General features: G+C 42.7%; 1 long non-coding RNA gene across 2 annotated transcripts; it reads left to right on the plus strand.

Annotated features, from left to right (window-relative positions):
• The first annotated feature begins 3 nt into the window (after positions 1–3).
• LOC137312872 (uncharacterized) lies at positions 4–25,502 on the plus strand. 2 transcript variants are annotated; one of them, XR_010960900.1, is made up of 4 exons: positions 4–134; positions 8,628–8,723; positions 11,588–11,753; positions 25,357–25,502. It is a non-coding gene; the product is annotated as an uncharacterized lncRNA (long non-coding RNA). The 2 variants fall into 2 exon arrangements; XR_010960901.1 differs by lacking the exon at positions 11,588–11,753.
• The last annotated feature ends 1,383 nt before the right edge of the window (positions 25,503–26,885 follow it).

Raw genomic sequence — 26,885 nt, forward strand, 5'->3', positions numbered from 1 at the left:
ATCAAATTCTGAAGTTGTGAACTGCTAAAATAAAGCAAAGAACTTGCAGTCGATTGATTACATTGAAATAACAAGGATATAATTTGTCAAATCTACACGGACATTGCGAGGCGGAAAATACTTGCGGGATCAAGGTAAGGTTCAAGTCGTGTCAATTTGATTTAAATTAACTTTTTCTGCCCCTTCCTCTTTTCTAAAGCCGATTTCCCGCTGTCAGATATGTTCTCCGGCGGAGGGAGCTCTCCATTCCTCGCGGATGGAACAATTCACTAATTGTTCGCTCAGGCACTGACTGAAGGCCGGGTATTTTACACTGGGAATTTCAGTGCTTATCCCTTCATGGACCCCACCAATCTCCCCACAGGCACATTTTAAAGCGATTACGGGAGAGAAAGCAGGAACACGAACTCTGGAGATTTGCACCATCTTAGTCCAGATGTGCCTCCTCCTCATGTTAGAATTTGATATTCAGTAAACAGGGGTGGGAAACTGGCCTTTCTCACTCTATTTGCATTTTTAATACTATGAAACTGGCTCTTTTTAATTACTGAACCGTTTGGTTCCCGGTACACTGATCAAAGACTGATCGAACACAAAGTTCAGCTCGGTAAAGGGTTAACAGATTCGCAATGTCCGATTATCGCTCTCTGCCGGGCACCTGGAAAATCAGCCTATGGTTACACGAGGCTGGACTGAACGCCATCCAATCACAGGACAGGAGCAAAATCGGAGCCAAAACTTGTTCCTGATCAATTATAATTGATTAGTTTAATGCGAATTAGGTGGGAGAATGGAGCAGGGACTTCTGTTTTTGCTGAAATATGTTCGTGACGGTGTTGAACTGGCTCAACTAAATAAAGAGAGGCCGCTCCCTTTGGAGAGAATCAAACTTCCAGAATGTTTTAAAGGGAAAACGGTTCAGGCGAAACCATCTTTCACACAGATCGGTCGTTCCTGACCGTTAATCTTGGTAATTTGAGTAGTTACTTTTAATATCAACAGGTAGGAGGGCCACAGCACTGAGTGGAATTAATAAAACTGTTGGAGCAGGAACAGAAGATTTATGAAACAGTGAAAAGTTATTAGCAGGAAAATGGAAGGAGGTTTTGAAGAGTAACTTGATCTTAAAAAGTAAAACGAGAACGGGTCAACATTCCATTGAATTGACATTCAGATTGTGTGTTACGTCTGTCAATCTCGAAATCATTCCAAACACGTTTGGAAAGTCAGAATCATGAGAAATGTGATCAGGTATCTTTAAAACAGGGCCTGGGTTTTCACAGAACACAGAGAAATGTTCCTGATTACAACATATTGAGGACATCAGTATGAATAAATGGTTCTGTGCGAGAGGTGGAAAAACGTCAATAAACTTGCAGGGCCCCAGCACTAATCTTTATACAAAAATTAACGACTGAAATTACCAACCTGTAGGAGGGTCAATCACTAACCTTTATAGAAAAAGTAAATACTGAAATTATCAACAGGGAGGAGAGTCCATCAATACACGTTATATAAAAAATAACAACTCAAATTACCTACAGTTAGGAGGGCGCATCACAGATCTTTTTTCAAAAAATAACAACTCAAATTAGCAACAGGTAGGAGGGTCCATCACGAATATTTATATAAAAGGTAACTACTGAAATAATCAACAGGTAGGAGGGTTAATCACTAACCTTTACATGAAAAGTGACTACTGAAATTACCAACAGGGAGGAGTGTCCATCACTTATCTTTATATTAAAAGTAACTACTGAAATTACCACCAGGTTGGAGGTCCCATCACAAATCTGTTTAAAAAAAAGTAACAACTGAAATTACCAACAGGTAGGAGGGTCCATCACTAATCTTCATGTAAAAATAACTAGTGAAATTACCACCAGGTCGGAGGGTCCATCACTATTTTTTATACAAAAAGTAAATCCTGAAATTACCACCAGGTAGGCGGGTCCATCACGAATCTTTATATAAAAAAGTAACAAGTCAATTTACCAGCAGGTATGAGGGTCCCAGCACTAATCTTTATATGAAAGTAACTATTGAATTTACAACCAGGTTGGAGGGTCCATCACTCATCTCCACATACAAACGTTAGTACTGAAATTACCAACAGGTAGGAATCCGATCACTAATCTTTACCTAAACAAATAACTACTGAAAATACCACCAGGTAGGAGTGTACATCACTAATCTTTTCATGAAAATTAACTACAAAAATTACCAACAGAGAGAAGGGGCCATTACTAATCTTTATATAAAAAGTAACAACTCAAATTACGAACAGTTCGGAGGGCCCATCACTAATTTAATAGTGATGGGCCCTCCTAACTGTTGATAATTTGAGTTGTTACTTTTTATACAAAAAATAAACTACTGAAATTACCAAACAGGTATGAGGGTTCAGTAATCTTTATATAAAAAGTTACAACTCAAATTACGAAAAAGGAGGTGGGTCAATCACGAATCTTTATAAAAAAGAAACGACTGAAATTACTAACAGGTAGGAGCGTCCATTACTAAATTTTATATAAAAAAGTAACTACTGAAATTACCACCAGGTAGGAGGGTCCATCACTAATCTTTATGTAAAAAGTAACTCCTGAATTTATCGACAGGGAGGAGGGTCAATCACTAATCGTTAAAGAAGAAGTCACTACTGAAATTACCAACGGGCAGGAGGGTCCATCACTAATATTAGAAAAGATTAACGACACAAATTACCACCAGGTAGGAGGGTCCATCACTAATCTTTTTTATAAAAAGTAACAAGTCAAATTACCAACAGGTAACCTTTTTATAAAAATTATCGAAAGAAATTAACGACAGCTAGGAGGGTCCATCACTCATCTTTATGTAAAAAGTAATAACTGAAATTACCAACAGATTGGAGGTTCCATCACCAACCTTTTTAAAAAAAATAACTACTGAATTTACAAAAAGGCAGGAGGATCAATCGGTAATATTTATACTAAAAGTAACAACATAAATTACTGATAGGCAGGAGGTCCCATCACTAATCCTTATAAAAAAAAATAACTGCTCAAATTACCAACAGGTAGGAGGGTCCATCACTAAATTTACATAAAAAATAACGACTGAAATTACCACCAGGTAGGAGTGTCCATCATTAAACTTTACAGAAAAAGATACTACTGAAATTAACAACATGTCGGAGGGTCCATCACTCATCTTTATATAAAAAGTAATTACTGAAATTACCAAGAGATTGGAGATTCCATCACCAACCAATTTTTAAAAACTGACTACTGAAATTACAAAAAGGCAGGAGGATGAATAACTAATATTTATACTAAAAGTAACAACATAAATTACGAATAGGCATGAGATCCCATCACTAATCTTTATAAAAAAGTAACTACTCAAATTACCAACGGGTAGGAGGGACCATCACTAAACTTTACATACAAAATTAACTATTGAAATTACCAGCAGGTAGGAGAGTACATCACGAATCTTTATATAAAAAACAACTACTGTAATTATCAACAGGAAGGAGGGTCCAGCACAAATCTTTATATTAAAAGTAACAAGTCAATTTTCCAACAGGTAGGAGGGTCCATCACGAATCTTTAGATAACAAAAGTAACTAGTGACATCACCAACAGGCAGAAGGGTCCATCACTAATCTTCAGATAACAACAGTAACTACTGAAATTACCAACAGGTAGGAGTGCCGATCACTAATCTTTGTATAAAAAGTAACCACTGAAATTACCAACAGGAAGGAGTTTCCATCACTAATCTTTACATACAAAATAACTACTGAAATTACCAACAGGCAGGAGGTCCCATCACTAACCTTTTTTAAGAACAAAGCTAACCACTGAAATTACAAAAAGGCAGTAACAATTCAATTTTCCATCAGGTAGGAGGGTCCATCACGAATCATTATGATAAAAGAAACTACAGAAATTACTAAAATGCAAGAGGGTCCATCACTAATCTATATATAAAAAGCAACTACTGAAATTCTAACAGGTAGGAAGGTCCATCATTATTCTTTATATAAAAAGTAACGACAGAAATTAACAACAGGTACCAGTGTCCATCACTAATCTTTAAAAAAAACACTGAAATTACCAACAGGGACGAGTTTCCTCACTAATCTTTATATAAAATTAACTAATGAAATTACAAACAGGCAGTAGGGTCCATCATTAATCTTCATCAAAAAGAAACTACTGAAATTACCAACAGGGATGAGTGTCCATCACTAATCTTTATTTAAAAAGTAACTACTGAAATTGCCAAGAGGCTGGAGGGTCCATCACTTATCTTTAGATAAAAGAGTAAGGACTGAAATTTCCACCAGGTAGGATTGTCCATCACTAATACTTTTATATAAAAAGTAACTACTGAAATTACCACCAGGCAGGAGGCAAAATCACTAATCTTTATAATGAAAGTAACAACTGAAATTACACCACGGAGGAGGGTGCAACACGAATCTTTGCATAAAATAGTAACTACTGAAATTACCAACAGGCAGGTGGTCACATCACAAACCTTTTTAAAAACTAACTACTGAAATTACAAAAAAGCAGGAGTTCCCATCACTAATCTTTATAAAAGAAGTAACAACTGAATTTACCAGCAGGTAGGAGGGTCCATCACTAATCTTTATATAAAAAGTAACTACTGAAATTACCAAAAGGCAGGAGGGTCCATCATGAATCGTTAGATAACCGAAGTAACTACTGAAATCTGCAACAGTTGGTCTGGTCCATCACGAATCATTATTAAAAAAGAAACTATAGAAATTACCAAAAGGCAGGAGGGTCCATCACTAATCTTTAAATAAAAAGCAACGACTGAAATTATAACAGGTAGGAAGGTCCATCTGAAATTATAACAGGTTGTAAGTTCCATCGGTGATCTGTTTAAAGAAAGTAACTCCTGGAATTACCCACTTGTAGGCGGGTCCATCTCTAATATTTGTAAAAGAATAAACTACTGAAATGTCCAACAGGGAGGAGGATCCATCACTTATCTTTATATAAAAAGTAACCACTGAAATTACCACCAGGTAGGAGTGTCTATCACTAATCTTTATATAAAAAGTAACTACTGAAATTACAAACAGGCTGGAGGATCCATCGCTCATCTTTATATAAAAAGTAACAAGTCAAATTAACAACAGGGAGGAGTGTCCATCAATTATTTTTGTATAAATAGTAACCACTGAAATTAACAACGGGTAGAGGGGTTCATCACTAATGTTTATATAAAAAGTAACAACTCAAATTACCAACAGGTAGGAGGGCCCATCACTAATCTTTATGTAAAAAGAAACTACTGAAATTACCACCAGGGATGAAGGTCCCATTAGTAATCTTTATATATAAAATGTAACGACTGAAATTACCAAGATGCATGAGGGCCCATCACTAATCTTTATATAAAAAGTAACCCTTGAAATTACCAACAGGGAGGAGTGTCCATCAGTAATCTTTATATAAATAGTCACTACTCGAATTACCAACAAGCTGGACGGTCCATCACTAGATAACAAAAGTAAGTACTGACATTACCAACAGGGCGGAGTGTCCATCACTAATCTTTATATATAAAGTAACTACTTAAATTGCCAACTGGCAGGAGGGGCCATCACTAATCTTTAGATTAAAAAAATAACGACAGAAATTACCACCAGGTGGGAGGGTCCATCACTAACCTTTACAGAAAAAGTAACGACTGAAAATACAACAGGCAGAAGGGTCCGTCAATAATCTATAGATAAAAAAAATAACTACTGAGATGACCACCAGGTGTTCGGGTCCATCAGTAATCTTTACATAAAAAGAGTAACTACACATATTACCACCAGGTAGTCGGGTCCATCACTAATATTTATATAAAGTAACAACTTAAATTAGCAACAGGTAGGAGTGTCCCTCACTAATCTTTGTATGAAAAGTAACGATTGAAATTACCAACAGGCAGGAGAGTTCATCACTAATCTTTCGAATACAAAAATAACTTCTCAAATTACCAACACGCAGGAGGGTCCATCACGAATCTTTAGATAACAATAGTAATGCTGAAATTACCAACAGGGAGGAGTGTCCATCAGTAATCTTTATATAAAAAGTAACTACTGAAATTACCAACAGGGAGGAGTGTCCATCAGTAATCTTTATATAAAAAGTAACTACTGAAATTACCAACAGGGAGGAGTGTCCATCAGTAATCTTTATATAAAAAGTAACGACTGAAAACACCAACAGGCAGGAAGGTCCATCACTAATCTTTAGATAAAAAGTAAGCACTGAATTTACCACCAGGGAGTATTGTCCATCACAAATCGTTATATAAAAAGTAAATACTGAAATTGAAAACAGGCTTTGGTGTGCATCACTAATGTTCAGATTAAAAAAATGAACGACTGTGATTACCAACAGGCAGGATGTCACATCGCTAATATTTATAAAAAAGTAAATGCTGAAATTACCAACAGGTAGGAGGGTCCATCACTAACCTTTGCATAAAAAAGTAACCACTGAAATTAACAACAAGCAGGCGGACCCATCACGAATCATTACCTAAAAAAACGACTGAAACTACCACCAGGTAGCAGTGTACACCACTAATCTTTATATAGAAAGTAACTGCTGAAATTACAACAGGTAGGAGGGCCCATCACTGATCTTTATATCAAAAATAAGAACTGAAATTACCACCAGGTCGGAGGGTCCATCAGTAATCGTTATAAAAAATAAACCACTGAAATTACCAACAAGCAGGACGTCCCATCACTCATCTTTACCTCAAAAATAACTACCGAAACTACCACCAGGTAGCAGTGTACATCAATAATCTTTATATAAAAATTAACAACTGAAATCAGCAACAAGTAGAAGTGTCCGTCACTAATCTTTATATAAAAAGTAACAAATGAAATTACCAACAGGTATGTGGGTCTATCATTAATCTATATATTAAAAGTAAATACTGAAATTATCAACAGGCAGCAGGGTCCATCAATAATCTTTAGATAAAAAAAGTAACTACTGAAATTACCATCACGAAGCTTTAGATAACCGAAGTAACTACTGAAATCTGCAACAGGTAGTCGGGTCCATCACGAATCATTATTAAAAAAGAAACTACAGAAATTACCAAAAGGCAGGAGTGTCCATCACTAATCTTTAAATAAAAAGCAACGATTGAAATTATAACAGGTAGGAAGGTCCATCAGTAATCTGTTTAAACAAAGTAACTCCTGGAATCACCCACTGATAGGCGGGTCCATCTCTAATATTAGTAAAATAATAAACTACTGAAATGACCAACAGGGAGGAGGATCCATCACTTATCTTTATTTAAAAAGTAACCACTGAAATTACCAGCAGGTAGAAGGGTCCATCACATAAAAAAGTAACTATTGAGATTAAAAACAGGCAGGAGGTCTCATCACTAATATTTTCATAAAAAATAACTGCTGAATTTACCGCCAAGTACGAGTATCAATCACTAATCTTTATATAAAACGTAACAACTGAAATTAAAAATAGGCAGGAGGACCTATCACTAATCTTCATATAAAAAGTAACGACACAAGTTAATCTTGTGTTTGATTGCACGAATGCAATTAGTGTAGGTGTAAATATATTTTTTATTGCTCATGTCCGTTTATTACACAATTGTCAGCAAATGACTTCAACTATTGATTGAAGAAATTACGGACCGAGACTAATCTCTTTTACATTTCCACAGTGTGGAAAGGAAAGGACGGTGACTGATAGTTTGATTATTTGCTCTTGCCTGTGCGTGCACACACAGAGCGAGACAGACACACAATGGGGAATTATGATTGTAAAACAGCCGTCAAATCTTCAACTTATATAGTTGTGATGTTTTTTTGAGATTGTGAGACACCTAAAAATAATCCAAAAATAAATGTGCAGCATCTGTTTAAAGTTATGCAATTCATAATATTAAACATGAGTGTTCATATTATTGAACAGTGGTCATTAATCAGGAGCTGATACTATGAGGGATAAGGTAAATATATTCAAATAGAAGCACCAACCAAAACACATCTCCATGAACACACGAACAATGTCACTACCAAAGAGAGCAGAGAAATCACACCAAGCTAAATATTGTGTATGTAGAAAGATATCAGTCTCATAAACATCAGAATTTAATATCAAAACTTAACAAATCAAAAATATTAAAAACAAATCTGTGAATAAAATAATACAACAGCGCCAGACTGGGTAACAACGAGTGAAGGAACATTTAATTCATCACCTCGTTCCATATTGCCCTCCAGAATATTCACTACCTCAGGAATAAGTCTGGTGCTGGCCTGCACTGTGACTAAATCTTACCAATTGGTGCTCCGAGTGCAGAATCTCGGCCGACTCTCACTGGGTTGTGAAGATCAGAGGGACCCATTGGGTTTCACTGGGCAGCTGTCTGTGCCGCACCTCATGTGGAGAGTTGATCGTAAAAGTCGGTAAATGCTGGATCCCAGATCTAACAGCTGTTGTCCTGATGGGGGAGAAGGGACTTGATATCACATTCAACAAGACGCTGTTTTATCATTCTCATCATAATATTTCAGTCTAACCTTCCTATTAATATATTTATTACAGAGCGTCAGAATCTTGGAACGCCTCTTACCACCATGGCTGAAGGTCCAAACAGGGGAGAAGATCCAACATCATCAACAAGAAAGGGAATAGACACCGGTAGGTTCAGAACAATCTTTAATATTTCAAATGTGTCCTGATAAAGGGTCAAGATCACGAACAAGATCCTGTTGCTCACACAGGAAGAAGAAACCGAGCATATGGTGTGTAGATAGAAGAAAGTGAGTGACCATCTCGTGGGGCAGTGCAGTCACAGGTGGAGGGATCTCAGTCGTGGAACTGGCAATAGACACCTGATGTTATGGACTGTAAGGTGGATAGAAACAGTGACTCAGATTGGTCTTCCTGAGTAACAATGTGAAACCAGGGATCATTGGGGGAGGGGTGAGAGGCAGGTAAGGCACAGGAATAGGAGAGCGAGAGTGGTGGGAGAATCTATGGTCAGGGGAATAGACAGACTCTTCTGCAGCCCTGAGCAGGTCCAAATTGTAAGTTGCCTCCCTGGTGCCACAAGGAAGTACTTCCTGCAACAGGTGTGACCATCTCTGGGAAGGAAAGGAGAGCGGTAAATATTCATGGTCGGAGCCAATAACACGGTTATACAGAGAATATTAGAATTTGAGCACGAGACTGAAAAACAAGGCCTCAAGTTGGTGATCTCCGAATTGTTTTGCACTGGGCCGCTTACTGAGGACAATATGAGGCAGGTCAATGTGCGGCTGCAGGGCTGGAGCAGGAGGGAAGGGTTCATGCTCTTGGGACACTCGGGTGAGTTCAGGACGAAGGGTAGGGACGGTTACGATCTGAACCAACCAGCCAAAACGGATTGACAGAATGGGTATAGGGAGCAGTGGGAGTGTTTCACCTGAAAAGACTGGAGCGTGTGAAATATCCGGATCTGAGACTAGAGAGTGGAAATAATAAAACTGTTGGAGCAGGAACAGAAGATTGATGAAATAGTGAAAAGTTATTCGCAGGAAAAAAGGAAGGAGGTTTTTGAAGTAGTGACAGAAGAAGTAACTTGATATTAAAAAAAGAGAAAAAAACGAGAACTGGTCAACAGTCCAATGAATTGGAGTTCAGATTGTGTGTTATGTCTGTGAATCTACAAATCATTCCAAGCACGTTTGGAAAGTCAGAATCATGAGAGATGTGTTCTCGTGTCGCAAAGACAGGGTTGGAGTGGATGAACTTTTGGGGAGATACAAAATATTTCAGTCAGTTTCTAAAAATGATGGCAGATGTGCAAATGTTGGTTTCAAAGCATCAAAGTATCACAGTATCAAACTGTCTACAGTAAAATTATTCAATACAAAGGCGTCGATACAGCATCTTCAGCGAGCCATATTTCGAGACAATTTTAGGGAAGGATTTGGTTGTGAATTTAATTGCCGAGCTGGATATGCCACTGAGCTCAGAGATAACGCAACCGAGGCTTTTAAAGGAATTCAGAGAGCAGATAGGAGGGACTATGACCACAATTTTTCAAAACTCACAATTTTTGATAACACAATTGTTGATGAAAATATCCAGGTGTACTGAAAGAGACCAAGTCATGTCTGTGTTAAAATAAGGAGACTGTGTCAATCAGATAGCAGTGGTTATTGGTGGCCGATCATCTCAGCCCCAGGACATTGCTGCAGGAGTTCCTCGGAGCAGTGTCCTGGGCCAAGCATCTTCAGCGGCTTCATCAATAAACTTCCCTCCATCATAAGGTCAGAAATGTGGACGTTCGCTGATGATTGCACAGTGTTCAGTTCCATTCGCAACCCTTCAAATAATGAAGCAGTCCGAGCCCGCATGCAGCAAGACCTGGACAACATCCAGGCTTGGGCTGACAAGTGGCAAGTAACATTCGCGCCAGACAAGTGCCAGGCAATGACCATCTCCAACAAGAGACCGTCTAACCACCTCCCGTTGACATTCAACGGCATTACCATCGCCGAATCCCCCACCATCAACATCCTGGGGGTCACTATTGACCAGAAACTGAACTGGACCAGCCATATAAATACTGTGGCTGCAAGAGCAGGTCAGAGGCTGGGTGTTCTGCGGCGAGTGACTCACCTCCTGACTCCCCAAAGCCTTTCCACCATCTACAAGGCACAAGTCAGGAGTGTGATGGAACACTCCACACTTCCCTGGATGAGTGCAGCTCCAACAACACTCAAGAAGCTCGACACCATCCAGCACAAAGCAGCCCGCTTGATTGGCACCCCATCCACCACCCGAAACATTCACTCCCTTCACAACCGGCGCACAGTGGCTGCAGTGGCTCCATTCACAGGATGCACTGCAGCAACTCGCCAAGGCTTCTTCGACAGCACCTCCCAAACCCGCGACCTCTACCACCTAGAAGGTCAAGAGCCGCAGGTACATGGGAACAACACCACCTGCACTTTCCCCTCCAAGTCATACACCATCCCGACTTGGAAATATATCGCCTTTCCTTCATCGTCGCTGGGTCAAAATCCGGGAACTCCCTTCCTAACAGCACTGTGGGAGAACCTTCACCACACGGACTGCAGCGGTTAAAGAAGGCGTCTCACCACCACCTTCTCAAGGGCAATTAGGGATGGGCAATAAATGCCGGCTCGCCAGCGACGTCCACGTCCCAAGAAGGAATAAAAAAAAAGATAACTCGAGACTAATTAGTCCACGTCATTTGTGGACAAACCCCTCGAATCTGAAATTTCACGTCGAATTATTCAGCATTTAAGATTCAGTGAAGGCTGCAACGGCTAACTGTAGCATTTGACATTGTACTTGACAAATTTGATACAGCCGTGTTGAGACGAAAATATATCGGTCAATGGATTGTAACACATGCGGCATATATGGGTTTTCAGAAGGTATTTGATAACATGGCTCACAGGAGGCGTCAGCCGTTTGGTATCAGAGGAAATGACGCCGCCCGGATGGAAGGTCGATAATGTTATAATTTTCTCCAATGTTGTTCACAGACCGAACACTGCGATCACTGAGTTCTTGACAAAGTCTGAAGGTTACCAACTGATCCAGTTGACGAAATTCTACCGGGACAGACTGGAACAGGAAGTTGAAGAAGGGGTGGAAGGAGTCAGTTCGTTGTCAACATCCGAGAGGCATTTCAGTGGACAAGAACATCAGGTAAGTGGGAGGGACATGGGATGAATTTGGATGATTTAAACATCACAAAACCAACAGACGATCAGATCTTAGAATCATAGAAGGTAACAGAAGAGAAACAGACCAAACTGGAAAAAAATGGTTCAAACTGCAATTATTGTGAATCTGAAACAATGAAAGAAAGAGGTGAAAATACCCAACGGATCGGTCAGTATCTGGACAAAGGACAGGGTGACGGTTCAGGTATAACTCTAGTGTGGACTGAAAACAAAGTGAAACAGTTTTCGTGGAACTGGGAAAAGGACAGAACAGAGGCGACAAACAGGAGTTCGTGGGAATGTCATTCTTTCACTGACCTGGAATCTATTTCAGGATATCAAGGAATTGAGAGATGACAAAAAATATCTGCGGAGTAAATGAGAGACATTTCAAGAACAAAAATGTTAAAATGATTGAATGCATAAAAACCCGAACAGGGAAATTGATCAAACAAACTGTGGAGAGCGCGAAACCGAGGCCGTGCGGGGTTTTGTTCTCCCCCATTAATCACCGGGGGTGAATTCTGCCTTCAGCGGACTCACAATCCGGGCAGTGGAACTTGCGGTGAAGCGTCAATCCCCGGGAGAGCACTTTCGGAAATTGCAGGCAATCAGCCCATAATATTCTGTCAATTACTTTTAATAGTATCGAAGTAAATGGAAGTGAAAATGGAGGACGGTGTGTAATGGACGGTCGATCTGACACCACCTGCTGAAGGTGGAAATCTTGGCAACCGAGTCATCGAATCATAGAAAAGAGGAGCAGGAGTAGGCCATTCGGCCCTTCGAGCCTGCTCTGCCTTTCAATATGATCATGGCTGATCGTCTATCTCAATACCATATTCCCGTTTGTCGAAGTTTTTACAGTCCGCTTTTATGTTCCTTGCAAGTTCACTCTCATTCTCTATTTTTCCCTCTTAATCAATCTCTTGGCCCTTTTTTGCTCCGTTCAAAACTGCTCCCAATCCTCATGCTTGCTGCATTTTCTGGCAAATTGATATGACTCCACTTTGCATCGCATCCTAGCCTTAACTTCTTTTGTTAGCCATGGTTGCGGCTCTTGTCCTTCTGTGTTTTTGTGCCAGAATGGAATGTATAACTGTTGCGATTCATGCATTCGTTCCTAAAATGTCAGCCATTGCCTATCCACCGTCATGCCTTTTAATGAAGGTCCCAAATCTATCAGAGCCAACTCACTCCTCATACCTTCGATTTAGTACCCTAGTTTCGGATTGCACTCCTTCACTTTCTATCTTAATGAAGAATTCTATCATGTTACAGTTACTCTCCTTCAAAGGACCCCGCACAACAATGTTATCAATTAACTGCTTCTCAATGCACCATACCCAATCTAGAATAGCCTGATCCCGAATTGGCTGCTCAACATATTGGTTTGAAAAACCATCTCGTACACACTCCAATAATTAATGCCCCGCAGTATTATTGCTAATTTGGTTTGGCCAGTATATATGTAGGTGAAAGTCAGCCATGATTAAGTTGGGATTCAGGGATATGGCGGAAAGATGTCTTCAGGTGATTGAGGGATATGGGAGGTCGTTGTGGATTGAGGATTTTTTTTTTGATGTGTGTAGTTGGGGTTGAGTGACAAGGGGAGAAGGTGTATAGGTAGGATTGAGGGATATGACGATAATGTGGGTAGGTGGGGTTGACGGATATGGTGAGGGGGTGGGTAAGTGGTAATAATGGATATAGTGAGAAGGTGGTTGGGTGTGTTTGAGTGATCTGTGGAGATGGTGCGTCGGTGAGTTTGTGGGATACGGAGAGAAGGTAGTTAGGTGGGCTTTGAGGGCTATGCTGAGAAGTTGCGTAGGTGGAATTGAGGGATATAGGGAGAAGTTGGGTAAGTATGAGTGAGGAATATGAAGAGAAGGCGGTTAGGTGGGGATTGAGGTATATGGTGCGAAGAAGTGTAGGTGGTGATTGAGGGATGTTGTGAGAATGTGGGTAGGTGGGGTTGAGTGTTATGGGGATAAGTTGTGTAGCTCTGGTTTGATGAACATGGGGAGGTGTTTAGGTGGTATTGAGAGATATGGTGGGAAGTTGTTTAGGTGGGATTGAGGAATAAGGTGATAATGTGGGGAGGTGGGGATTGAGGTATTTGGGGGTAAGAAAGGAAGGTGGGGATTGAGGGATATGGGGGATGATTGGTAGTTGGGAATTGAGGGATTTTGACTGAAGGTGGGTAGGTGTAGTTGAGTGAAATGGGGAGAAGATGGATAGGTGGGGTGGACGGATATGGTGAGGAGTTGGTTAAGTGTGATTTTGGGAAATATTAATGAAGGGGGTAGGTTATGATTGAGAGATATTGTGAGAAGGTGGTTCGGTGGGTTAGAGTGATCTTGGGAAATGGATGGTAGGAGGGAGTGAGAGATATGGGGAGAAGATGGGTAGCCGTGTGTCAGGTATATGTGGAGAAGGTGATTAGGTGGAGTTTGAGTGAAATGTGGAGAATGTGTTTAAGTGGAGATTGATGGATATTGTGTGAATGTGTGTCGGTGGGGTTGAGTGATATGGGGAGTATTTCGGTAGGTGGGGTTGATGGATATGGTGAGAAGGTGGTAAGTTTTGTTGAGGGATATTGTGAGAAGGTTTGGGTGGTTGTGTTGAATGAAAAGGGTAGATAATTGTTGGTGGGAGTCTCTCTCTCTTTCCCTGTCCCTCTCCCTATACCCCTCACTCTCTCTCTCTCTGTCACCCTCCTCGCTCTCTCTCCCTCTGCTCTCTATCTCACCCCTTCCTCTCTCCCTCTCTCTCCTTCTCTCGGCCTCTCTCTCTCTTTGTCTGTCGCACTCTCCTCGCTCTCTACTCGCTCTCACCCTTTACTCCATATCTCTCCCCCTTCTCCTCCCTCTCTCTCTCTTTCTCTCTCTTCCCCATCTCTCAATATTTCTCTTCCGTTTTTCTGTCTCCATTGTTTCTCTCTCTTTCTGTCTTTTTCTCCATCTGTCTGTCTCTTTCTTTCTCCCTCACCCCCACTATCTCTCTGTCTGTATTATTCAGATTCTCACAGTCTGTCTGCCTGTCTCTCTGTCACACTCACCACCCCCTCCTCATTCTCCCTCTCGGTGTCTCTCTGCCTCTGCACTGTGTCTCCCTCTTTCGTTCTTCACTCTCTCCTCTCATTCTCTCGCTCTACTCTCCATATCTCTCCCTCTCCACCACTAATCTCCACCTCTCTCAGTCAGTAACTCTATCCCTTTCTATATATCTCACCTTCAATTTCAAGCTTCCCTTTTACTCGTTCTCTTTGTCTCTGCCACGACACTCTGTGCCACTACACTCTGTGCACTACAGTCTGTGCCACTACACTCTCTGACCCATCCACATCTCTCTGTCTCTCTCTCTGTCTCGTTCCCTAAACTCTTTAACTCTGTCCCTTTCTCTCCCTCTGACTCTCCCACTCTGAATCTTTCCGTCTGATTTTCTCTCTTTCCCAGTCACTCAAACTCCACTCTCTTTCTCACTCTCTTTCTTTCTCCGTCTCTCTACATCTACCCTACTCTCTCTGTCTCGACTCGCTCTCTCTCTGTCTCCCTCCATCTACACTCTCTGATCCATCCCCGTCTCTCCCTCTCTTTCTTCCTCCCTCCGCCCTCTCTGTTTGTCTGTTTCTCCCTCTGTTTGTGTCTTTCATTCTTTCGCCCCCACCATCTCTCTCTCTCTATAATTCTCTCTCTCTCTCTCCATGTGTCTCTCTCTCTGCTGATTCTCTGCCTTTCTATCACTATCTCTCTGTGTCCCTCTCCATCGCTCTCTCTCTCTCCCACAATTCGTCTCTCTCTTTCTCTCTTTCCATCTCCCTCTGAGTCTCACTCTCTTTCCCTCAGCTATTTCTCCCTCTATACTCGTCTCTCCCTCTATCCTCGTCTCTCCCTCTCTGTCTGTCTCCCTTTCGGCCTCTCCTATTTATCTCTATTTATTGCTCTCTCCTCTCTGTTTCTATCTCTCTTTGTCACATGTCTGTCTCTCTCGTTCTCTCTCACGAACTATATCTCTATGTCTTCATTTATCTCTCTCCCTCCCTCAACCTTTTTGCTGATGTCACCCTTTCTCTTGCCCCTTTCTCTTTCTCTCTTTGCTCTGACACTGCTGGTCAGCAGTGCCGCCTGCTGAAGATTGTGGTTGGTGATGACATTGACCAGGAACGTCGGAACAGGAGTCGTCATTTTGATCCCTGGAGACTGTTGCGCCATTCAATGGCATCATGGCGGAACTCTGACCGAACTTAATTTACCCGCCTTAACCCCAATATTAACAGAGTTAAGAAAAATCTATCAACCTCAGAACTATAATTAACAATTGAGCTAACACCAACTTCAGTTTGCAGAAGAGAGTTCCAAATATCTCCCACCCTTTGCGTGTACAAGTGTTTCATAACTTCACTCCTGAAAGTTCTGGCTCTAATTTTTAGGCTGAGACCACTGGTGCTGGACTCCTCAACCAGCGGACATAGTTTCTCTCTGTCTTCCCTATCAGTTCCCCTTAATAGCTTGAAATATTCGAACAAATCAACCCTTAATCTTCCAAATTCCAGAGAATGCAACCCTAGTTTGTGTAATCTATCATCATTATTTAACCCTTGATATCCAGGTATCATTCCATTAAATACAAAGTCCAAAATGAGTTTTAACAGCTCGGTAAGTTTTAATTACTGCCAATCAAGTGAAGATGAACTTTTAATAACGAGGACTCTCATATCACTCCTTATTGTATTAGTTTTTTGGTTATTGAAGAAGAATGAAAATTACAATATTAATTTTTAAACGTTTTCCTTCTGTCTCATTAATTTAATTCAATTATTTCTTTGGTTTTTGATTTTAGAAAAAAATTACAACACCATACAGAATGCAAACTTTAAAGGAATGAAGTCTGCTTGATTGTTTGAGCAATGCAGCCTAATTCTGTGGGCGGGACGTCTCGTCCTCACCGAATTTGTGTTCGTGTCTTCTCCTCACACACCTTTCCAGCTACGCGGCAAATCACGCTGCTCAGAGGCTGGGTTGATAGAGCACAATTTTTGTAAAGTTGAAATTCAAGCAATTCATCGCCACAGAGCCTAGAGTCAGTATTTTTGTTAATTTAACTCGCAGTAGCTGCAGTGAGCGTTGCCTCGCCGCTCGCAGCGACTTCAGGCCCAATGTCTCCTGCCGCTCTGCCAATTTCCGAACCAGGTCAATCATTTTCCCTCAATTCCATCAGCTTCAACTTTAGCTAACAGTCTCTATTGAGGGACTTTATCGAATGCCTTTTGGAAGTCCATAGAAACAAACTCCATAGACATTCCCCTGTCCACTACTTTAGTCACCTCTTCAAAACAAAATCCATGCTGGCTCTTTCGATCAGCTGAAAATGTTCAATGTGTTCAGTCATTATCCTTAATTGGAGACTCGAGTAATTTCTCGAAAACAGATGTTTTGCGAACTGGTCTATAATTCCCTGGTTTCCTTCTATCACCTTTCTTAAATAGTGGATTGACATGTACAGTTTTCCAATTCAGATCAATGTTCGTACACCGTTAGGCTGTTAATTAAATCTGGCCCATTGCTCATTATTAATTCTACTGTGGCCTGCCTCCTTCTTTCTCCTCGGTCATATTGTTGCAGAAAGTTTTCCTGAACATACTCAAGAAATTCGTTACCTTTCTGACATGAGCTCGTCTGTTTATCCCAATCTATATGAAAGTTAAAATCGATCCCCATATAAACCACTCTGCCTTTGCTACATGCTTGTCTAATCTCCCCATTTATACATTCTGCCGCTTCACAGCTGCTACAGGGGTTCTATACACAACTCCCACTTTGGGCTTAAATCATTTTCTATTTCCTAATTCTACGCATAAAGTTCCCACTGACTGCCTACCTCTCGTGATATCATCTCTTATCAATGAATAAATTTCATCCTTAATCACTCACTATACTCCTCCCCCTCTACCAGTTCTCCTATCCTTCCTATAGACCTTATAACCTGGTATATTCAGTTCCCATTCCTGACTGTTGTACAGCCATGCCTCACTAATGGCTACCATTTCATACCCTGTAGGTTGAATTTGTGCCCGCATTTCATTCAATTTGTTGCTTATACTTCATGCGTTTGTATAAAGAACGCTTATTTGGGCCACTCACCCTGCCCATATTGTAATATTGTATTTCTCACACATTCCTTATTTCTCTCTCCAGATTTAATTACTTTTCATCAATCAGTATTGTATTTCATACATATTCCTTATTTCTCTCTCCAGATATAATTACTTTTCATCAATCAGTATTGTATTTCACACAAATTCCTTATTTCTCTCTCCAGATTTAATTACTTTTCATCTTTCAGTTTTTCCTTTAAATGTAGTGCTGAAAGCATAATTTCTGACTATCACTCTACGCTCTTCCTTTTTGTTCCAGAATTGTTATTTATATTAGTTTTCCAACTGAGCTCCAGACCCAATTACAAATTTAAAGCCGTATTTATTCTTAACGCTGGAACCCTGGTGCCAGCCCGGGTCACGTGGAGCCGGTCCCAACGGTACAATTCCATCGTGTCCTAGTACAGGTGCCAGTGTCCCACGAAGTGGAACCTCTCCTTCCTACACCACACCTTCATCCATGTGTTCTCCTCCCTAATCTGCTTATCCCTACGACTATTTGCACGTGTCTTAGGTAATAATACAGAGATTATAACCCTTGTGTGTCTGTTCTTTTTAAAATTTTGCTCTTGAAACGCTCACTTTATGGACTGTCATCACCTCTCTCATGGCTGGAATGTGATCTCCTCTCTCAGTGTCTGGACTTTGATCTCTCTCAGTGTCTGGACTGTAATACCCTCTCAGCAATTGGACTGTGATCACCTCTCTCAGTGTTGGGACTCTGATCTCCTCTCTCACTGTCCGGACTGAGATCGCCTCTCTCCGTGTCTGGACTGTGATCTCCTCTCTCAGTGCTTGGATTGTGAGCACATCTCTCAGATTCTGGACTGTGATCACCACTCTCAGTGTCTGGACGGTGATCCCCTCTCACTGTCTGGACACTGATCTCCACTCTCAGTGTCTGGACTGTGATCACCACTCTCAGTGTCTGGACTGTGATCTCCTCTCTCAGTGTCTGGACTGATCTCCTCTCTCAGTGTCTGGACTGTGATCACCACTCTCAGTGTCTGGACTGTGATCTCCTCTCTCAGTGTCTGGACTGTGATCTCCTCTCTCAATGTCTGGACTCTGATCTCCTCTCTCAGTGTCTGGACTGTGATCTCCTCTCTCAATGTCTGGACTGATCTCCTCTCTCAGTGTCTGGACTGTGTTTTGATCTCTCATTGAATGGACAACGATCAACTCTCTCTGTGTCTGCACGATGGTGGGCCCTGGGAATGATGCCCCCCCCCCCCCGACCATGATACAATTGCCACACTCAACACTGACCTGTGAAGGAATTGCTCGAGGAACCGAACACCAGTGAAGAAACAGAACCTTCCGGTGTGAACAGCAAGATTTTTGTAATAACAGGGCTCACCAACAGAAATACAGTCACGGACTTAATGCATTGCAACATGAGGCATGGGAAATACCAACCACCCTCGTTTAAACTGTTCCGAAGGACAGGAATAAAATGGGTCAGATATAGAGTAAAGCTCCCTCTAAAATGTCACAACAAACACTCCCAGGGCAGGTGAAATGGGGGTTAGAAACAGAGTAATGCTGCATCTACACTGTCCCGTCAAACAGTCCCAGTTCAGGTACAGGGTTAGAAACAGAGTAAAGCTCCCTCTACACTGTCCCATCAAACACTCCGAGGCCAGTTACAACACAGGTGAGATACAGAGTAAAAGTCCCTCTGCACTCTCCCATGCTCTGTGTGTGGGTCTCAATCTCACTCCGGGTGATATCTACTAACGGACACCGGGATGGAGTCTGGGCCTTTTCCTGAGATCACTGCCTTCCCCCATTCTCGTTCATTCTCCCTTTCTTCGATGCTCTGCTCCAGTTTCTCAGTCCGATTGGTGTTAAAATACAAATTGCTGTTATTGTCAACATTCTTCCTGGAAAAAATCCATTGAAGCAGCAACAAGTGGCTATTTTTTTGCTGCCAACAGCTCACAGGCATTTCCAAAACATCTCCTCCGGTCTCTATTTACTTATCCCTCCTCTGTTTCTCGATTTTCAGTTCCTCAAACTCTTTGTCTTTCTCTGTATGTCTCTCTCTCTGTCTCTATCGTGCTCTCTTTCTCCCTCTACTCTCTCTTTCTCCCTTTGCTCTCTCCGTCTCTCTTTATCTTACCCCCAACATACACCGTTCAGACATTCGTCCCAAAGAGTCCATGCCGTTGTCTTCTGCTCCACATGGTCCTCCTTTCGCCCTGCTTCATCATGACCCAATCAACATATCCGTCTATTCCCTCATCCCTCGTGTGCTTATCGAGCTTAATCTTAACAGCATCTTTGCTCGTCGCCTCAACTCACTTGTGGTAGCGAGTTGCTCACTCTCACCACTCCCTGGGTAAACGAGTTTCTCCTGAGTTAATATGGGATTTATCATTGACTAGCTTCGATTTTTAACCCCGAGTTCTGCTCTCACCCGCGGGTGGAATCATCTTCTCTCCGTCTACCGTATCAAACCCGTCATTAAACTTAAAGACTTCTATCAGGTCACTCCTCAGTCTTCTCTTTTCCAGAGAAAAGACATCCAGCTTGTTCTCTCTTTCATGATAGTTATATCCTCCCCGTTCTATGATATTGTTTCAGTAAACTGTCCGTGATGCACTCGGGAAATGTATTGCCATTATAACGCAGTCAATGGGAAAATTAAAATCTCCGTTCATAACTGCTTTGCCTTAGCTACAGGCTCCTCTGATCTCCGTATTTCTGTGTGGGCTCAATACTTCCAGTTTGAAGTATTTGTTTCATAAATTGAAAGCTTTTCATGTCCCAGTTCCCCTTAGTGGGTTGTGATCTCCAGTGTGTTCTTTCAAAGAGCCAGCACAGGCATGACGGGCCCAATGTATGCTAAGATTCCAGAAATACTTAGATTTGCACAGCTGAGAAACAGGCCATTCGGCACAATAGATACATGCCGTGGTTTATGTTCCACACGAGCAACAGACCACCCTTCTTCATCTAACCCCATCAAAATATCCTATTCCTTTCTCATCTCATAGAAACATATAGTATTCTGAGGGGACTTGACAGGATAGATGGTGATTACACTTACTGGTGAATCTAGACCAGTCATTCCCCAGATAAGGGGTCGGCCATTAAAGACTGAGATGAGCGCACTCGGTTGAACATCTCATCCAAATGACGACACTTCAAAGGGTACAGCCCTCCCTCAGTACTGACCTTCCGACAGTGCAGCACTCCCTCAGTACTGACCTTCCGACAGTGCAGCACTCCCTCATTACTGACCTTCCGACAGTGCAGCACTCCCTCAGTACTGACCTTCCGACAGTGCAGCACTCCCTCAGCACTGACCTTCCGACAGTGCAGCACTCCCTCAGTACTGAACCTCCGACAGTGCAGCACTCCCTCTTTACTGACCCTCCGAAAGTGCAACACTCTCTCAATACTGACCCTCCGACCGTGCGGCGCTTCCTCAGTGCTGCTCCTCTGACAGTGCAGCATTCCATCAGTCCTGATCCTCTGAGCGTGCAGCGCTCCCACAGTACTGGCACAGGAAATTGTCGGCCAGGATTACGATGCTCAAGACTCTGGTGTGTGTGGGGTTCGAGCGCACGACCTTCTGACTCTGAGGCCAGATGCTACCCACTGAGCCCCGGCTCATAATGACTATGTCAGGTTATTGCTTGACGAGTCCGTGGGACAGATCTCCAAACTTTGGCACCAGTTCACAGACGTTAGTGAGAAGGACTTTGCAGGCCCGTCTGGGCTGGGTGCGCCTGTCTGATACCGAGGCCATATTTCAGAGGGCAGTTAAGTCAACCAGGTTAGTGTGAGAGTTGATTCAGAGTTGGAGGGAAAGATTGAGTATCAGGAACAAAATAGCTCTTTATACCCCTTCAGAAACTGGAATACTCCTGGGAGTGATTCTGAGTCCAAACTCACCTTAATGAGAGGAGTATGTTCTGAACTCTTGAGAAGGTGGGTAGTTGGGAATTACGGATAAGGGGAGAAGGTTGCTTGGTGAGAATGAGCAATATGGAGAGAAGATGGATTGGTGAGATGAAGGAATATGGGGAGAAAGTGGGTAGGTTGGATTGAGGGATATGGGGAGAAGGCGGGTAGGTGGGGATTGAGGGATATGGTGGGAAGACGGGTAGGTGGGGATTGAGGGATATCGTGGGAAGACGGGTAGGTGGGGATTGAGGGATATCGTGGGAAGACGGGTAGGTGGGGATTGAGGGATATGGTGGGAAGACGGGTAGGTGGGGATTGAGGGATATCGTGGGAAGACGGGTAGGTGGGGATTGAGGGATATCGTGGGAAGACGGGTAGGTGGGGATTGAGGGATATGGTGGGAAGACGGGTAGGTGGGGATTGAGGGATATCGTGGGAAGACGGGTAGGTGGGAATTGAGGGATATCGTGGGAAGACGGGTAGGTGGGAATTGAGGGATATCGTGGGAAGACTGGTAGGTGGGGATTGAGGGATATGGTGGGAAGACGGGTAGGTGGGCATTGAGGGATATGGTGGGAAGGTGGGTAGGTGGGGATTGAGGGATATCGTGGGAAGGTGGGTAGATCGCGTTGAGCGATAGGGAGAGATGGTTTTCAGTTGGGGATTAAGGGATATGTGGAGAAGGCGAGTCGGTAGGCTTTGGTGATGTGGGGAGAAGGTGGGCAGGTGTGGATTGAGGGTTATTGTGAGAAGGTGCATTTCAAGGAGCTTCATAAAGGAGGAGAGTGAACTCGATAGTTTACGGAGGGAATTCCAGAGGCTGGTGACCAGGCAGCTGAAGGCACGGCCGCCAATGGTGGAGTGCAAGAAATCGGGGATGCGCAAGAGGCCAGAATGAGGATCGCAGAGAACTCAGTGGGGGAGGATGGGGTTGAATTCTTGGGGGAGGTTACAGAGATAGGGGGATCGATGGCCGTGGAAGGATTTGAACACAACGATGAGAATTTTAAAATCGAGGCGTTGCCGAACAGGGAGCCAATTTACGTGATGATTGAAAAGGACTTTGTGCGAATTCGGATACGGGCAGCTGAGTTTTGGATGAGCTGAAGTTAATGAAGGGTGGAAGATGGGAGGTTGGCCAGAAGAGCATTGGAATAATCCAGTTTCGCGGTAACAAAGGCACGGACAAGAGTTTCAGCAACAGATGAGATGAGACACAAGCAGAGACGGGCGAGTAACAGAGATGGAAGTAGGCGGACTTGGTGATGGAGAGAATATGTGGTCGGAATCTCAGCTCAGGGTCAAATTGGACGTCAATGGTTGTGAATGGTCTGTTTCAGCATCAGACGGTGTCAAGGGAGAGGGATGGAGTCGGTGGGTTGGGCTTGTTACGGGAGCACACGACGTGGACTGGCAGTGATACACCCCATGGTACAATAACCACACTCAGCGCTGACCCGTGCGGCAACTGCCGGTGGAACACGGATCCATGCGAGAGGCAGAACCATCGGAGGTGAACAGAAAGAGTTTTATAATAACAGGGTAGAGCAAAATAAAACATTGTCACAGTGTTTAATGCTTAGGAATGTGAGGCATGATGAATATCAACCACCTCAGTCTGAACTGTTCACAAGTTCGAAAGAGAACGGGTTAGATAGAGAGTAAAGCCCCCTCTACACAGTCCCATCAAACACTCCCAGGACAGGTACAGCACGGATTAGATACGGAGTGAAAATCCCTCCAGAGTGTCCCGGCAAATACATCCAGGGCAGGTACAGCATGGTGAGATACAGAGTAAATCTAGCTCCACACTGTCCCATCAAACACTCCCATGCATATACAGCATGGGTTAGATAGAGAGTACAGATCCCTCTACAGTGTCCCATTGAATATTTCCAGGGCAGGTAGAGCACGAGTTAGATAGAGAGTCAAGCTCCCTGTACACTATCCATTCAAACACTCTCAGGGCAGGAACATCACTGTTTAGATACAGAGTAAAGCTCCCTCTACCTTCTCCCATGCTCTGTATGTGGGCGTCAGCCGCACACCGTGTGAGATCTACCAATAGAGACTGGGATGAAGCCTGCTCCTTCCCCAAAGATCAATAACTTCCCCCCTTCTCGGTGATTCCAACGCCCTCTGATGCTTTGATCCTGATTGTTTCTCTCTATCTCTCGCTCTCTCTCTCTCTCACTCTACTCTCTCTCTCTGACCAGTCTCAATCACTCGCTCTGTCCCTGTCTCTCCCTCTCTCGGTCCGTCACTCCCCTGTTACTCTCTCTGTCTGTTTCTCTTCCTCTCTCTGTCCCTCTGTCGTTCTCTATCACTCTCCTCGTGGTCTTTATCTGTCTTCCCCTTTTGTCTCTTTTTCTCTTCTTGTGCTCTCCTTATCTCCCTCTTGTCTCTGTCTCATCCTCTCTACCCTCTATCCATTTACCCTCTCTGTCTTCTTCTACTCTCTCTCATTCTCTCTTTCTCACCCGAATCTCCTCTCTCTCTCTATCTCTGTCTCTCGTTCTCTCTCTGTATGTACTCTCTCTGTCTCCTTCTACTTTCTCTCTATCTCTCTTCCTCACATTACTCTCCTCTTTCTCCTACTCTCTTTGTCTGTACCCTCTCTGTCACCTTCTACTCTGTCTTTCTCGCGCACTCCACTTTCTCTCTCTCTCTCTCTCCACCGCTCCCCTCTGAGATAAAAAATACTTGGCAATATATCTCAATGGGAAATGAAGAAATATTTTTTCATCGAGGTTTGTTATTATGTGGAATGCAATACCTAAAAGAGCGGTGGAACCACATTCCATCGGCACTTTCAAACGGCAATTGGACATGTCATTGAAGAGGAATAATTTGCAGGGTGATGAGGAAATCGCTGGGTTGTAGGACTAAATTGGGCAGTTCTTTCAAAAAGCTAGCACAAGCATGGCGGGCCGAATGTAGGCTGAGATTACAGAATTTCGTGGACTGCTCAGCTCAGAAACAGGCCATACAGCCCAATAGGTCCATGCCGGTGCTTATGCTATAAACCACCCCACGCCTATCCTTCTCCATCTAACCCCATCAATATGTCCATCTATTCCTCTGCCATCTCATTGAAACATCTAAAATAGAACATAAGATTCTGAGGGGACTTGTCAGGATAGATCCGGAGAGATTGTTTCCCTTGGCTGTCGAGTCGAGAACAATGGGAAATTGTCTTCAGATAAGGGGTCGGCCATGAAAGACTGAGATGAGGAGGAATTTATTCATTCAGAGGGATGTGAATCAATGGAATTCTCTACCCACAGGGCTGTGGATGCTGAGTCGTTGACTATATTCAAGGCTGGAATTCATAGAATTTTGTGCTCGAGGGGAATCAAGGGATTTGGGGATCGGGCGGGAAGGTGGAGTTTAGGTAGAAGATCAAGCATGATCTGATTGAATGGTGGAGCAGGCTCGAGGGCCCGGATGGCCTACTCCTGCTCACATTTGTTATGTTCTTATGTTCTTTCTCTCTCATCTGTTTATCAAGATTCCCCTTAAATGCATCTTTGCGATTCTTCTCAACTACACTTCGTGGGCGCGAGTTTCACATTCTCACCAGTCTCTGGGTTAAGACGTTTTTACTGAATTCATTATTCGATTCAATTCGATTTATTAGTGACGATCTGATAATAATGGCCCTTGGTTCGAGTCTTCCCTTCAAGTGGAAACATCTTCTTCAGGTATAAACTATCATACACATCATTAATCTTATAAACCTCTATCACGTCACTCCTAAGTCTTCTCTTTTCTGGAGAAAAAAGCCTCAGCTTGTTCTCTCTTTCCTGACACGTGTAACCTCTCAGTTCTATGATATTGTTTCAGAAAACTGTCCTGGATGCATTCTGGAAATGTATTGCCTTTGTGTCTCAGTCTATGTGAAAATTAAAATCTCCCTTCATAACTCCTTTGCCTGAGCTACATGCTCCTCTGATCTCCGTATTTCTGTGTAGGGTCAATACATCCTGTTTGAAGTATTTGTTTCATTAATTGAAAGCTTTTCATGCCCCAGTTCATCTCATTTGGTTGTGATCTCCAGTGTGATCGAGCCGTCTATGGGTTCAGGCTCTGAACAGCAACTTGATTCTCTGATCCGGGACTGACAGCACACCCATTTGAAACAGACACAGAATGATGCGGGACTGACAGTACACCCATTTTAAACAGACACAGAATGATCCGGGACTGACAGCATATGCCTTTTAAAAAGACATGTAATTAGTGAGCATTTCAGATTCGGGGAAGGTTCGAACGGATTAACTGTGGACATTTGACATCGTATTTGACAAATTGTACACAGCCTTTTTGAGACGTGACTATATAGGTCAATGGATTGTAACACATGCGGCATATATGGGTTTTCGGAAGGTATTTGATAACATGGCTCAGAGGAGGAGTCAGCCGTTTGGTGTCAGAGGAAATGTCGCCGCCCCGATGGAAGGTCGATAATGTGTTTGGTTTTCTCCATTGTTGTTCACAGACCGAACACTGCGATCACTGAGTTCTTGATCAAGTCTGACGGTTACCATCTGGTCCAGTTCACGAAATTCTACCGGGACAGATTGGAACAGGAAGTTGAAGAAGGGGTGGACGGAGTCAGCTTGTTGTCAACATACGAGAGGCATTTCAGTGGACAAGAACATCGGGTAAGTGGGAGGGGAACAGGATGAGTTTGGATTATTTAAACATCACAAAACTAACAAGATATCAGAGCGTAGAATCAGAGAAAGTAACAGAAGAGAAACAGACCAAACTGGAAAGAAATGGTTCAAACTGCATTTATTGTGAATCTGAAACAATGAAAGGAAGAGGTGAAAATACTCAGCGGATCGGTCAGTATCTGTACAAAAGACAGGGTAACGGTTCAGGTATAACTCTAGTGTGGACTGAAAACAAAGTGAAACAATTTTAGTGGAACTGGGAAAAAGGACAGAACGGAGGCGACAAACGGGAGTTAGATGGAATTTCATGCGTTGACTGACCTGGAATCTACTTCAGGATATTAAGGAATTGAGAGAT

The sequence above is a fragment of the Heptranchias perlo genome, unplaced genomic scaffold (assembly GCF_035084215.1).
Source record: "Heptranchias perlo isolate sHepPer1 unplaced genomic scaffold, sHepPer1.hap1 HAP1_SCAFFOLD_44, whole genome shotgun sequence".
Lineage (NCBI taxonomy): Eukaryota > Metazoa > Chordata > Chondrichthyes > Hexanchiformes > Hexanchidae > Heptranchias > Heptranchias perlo.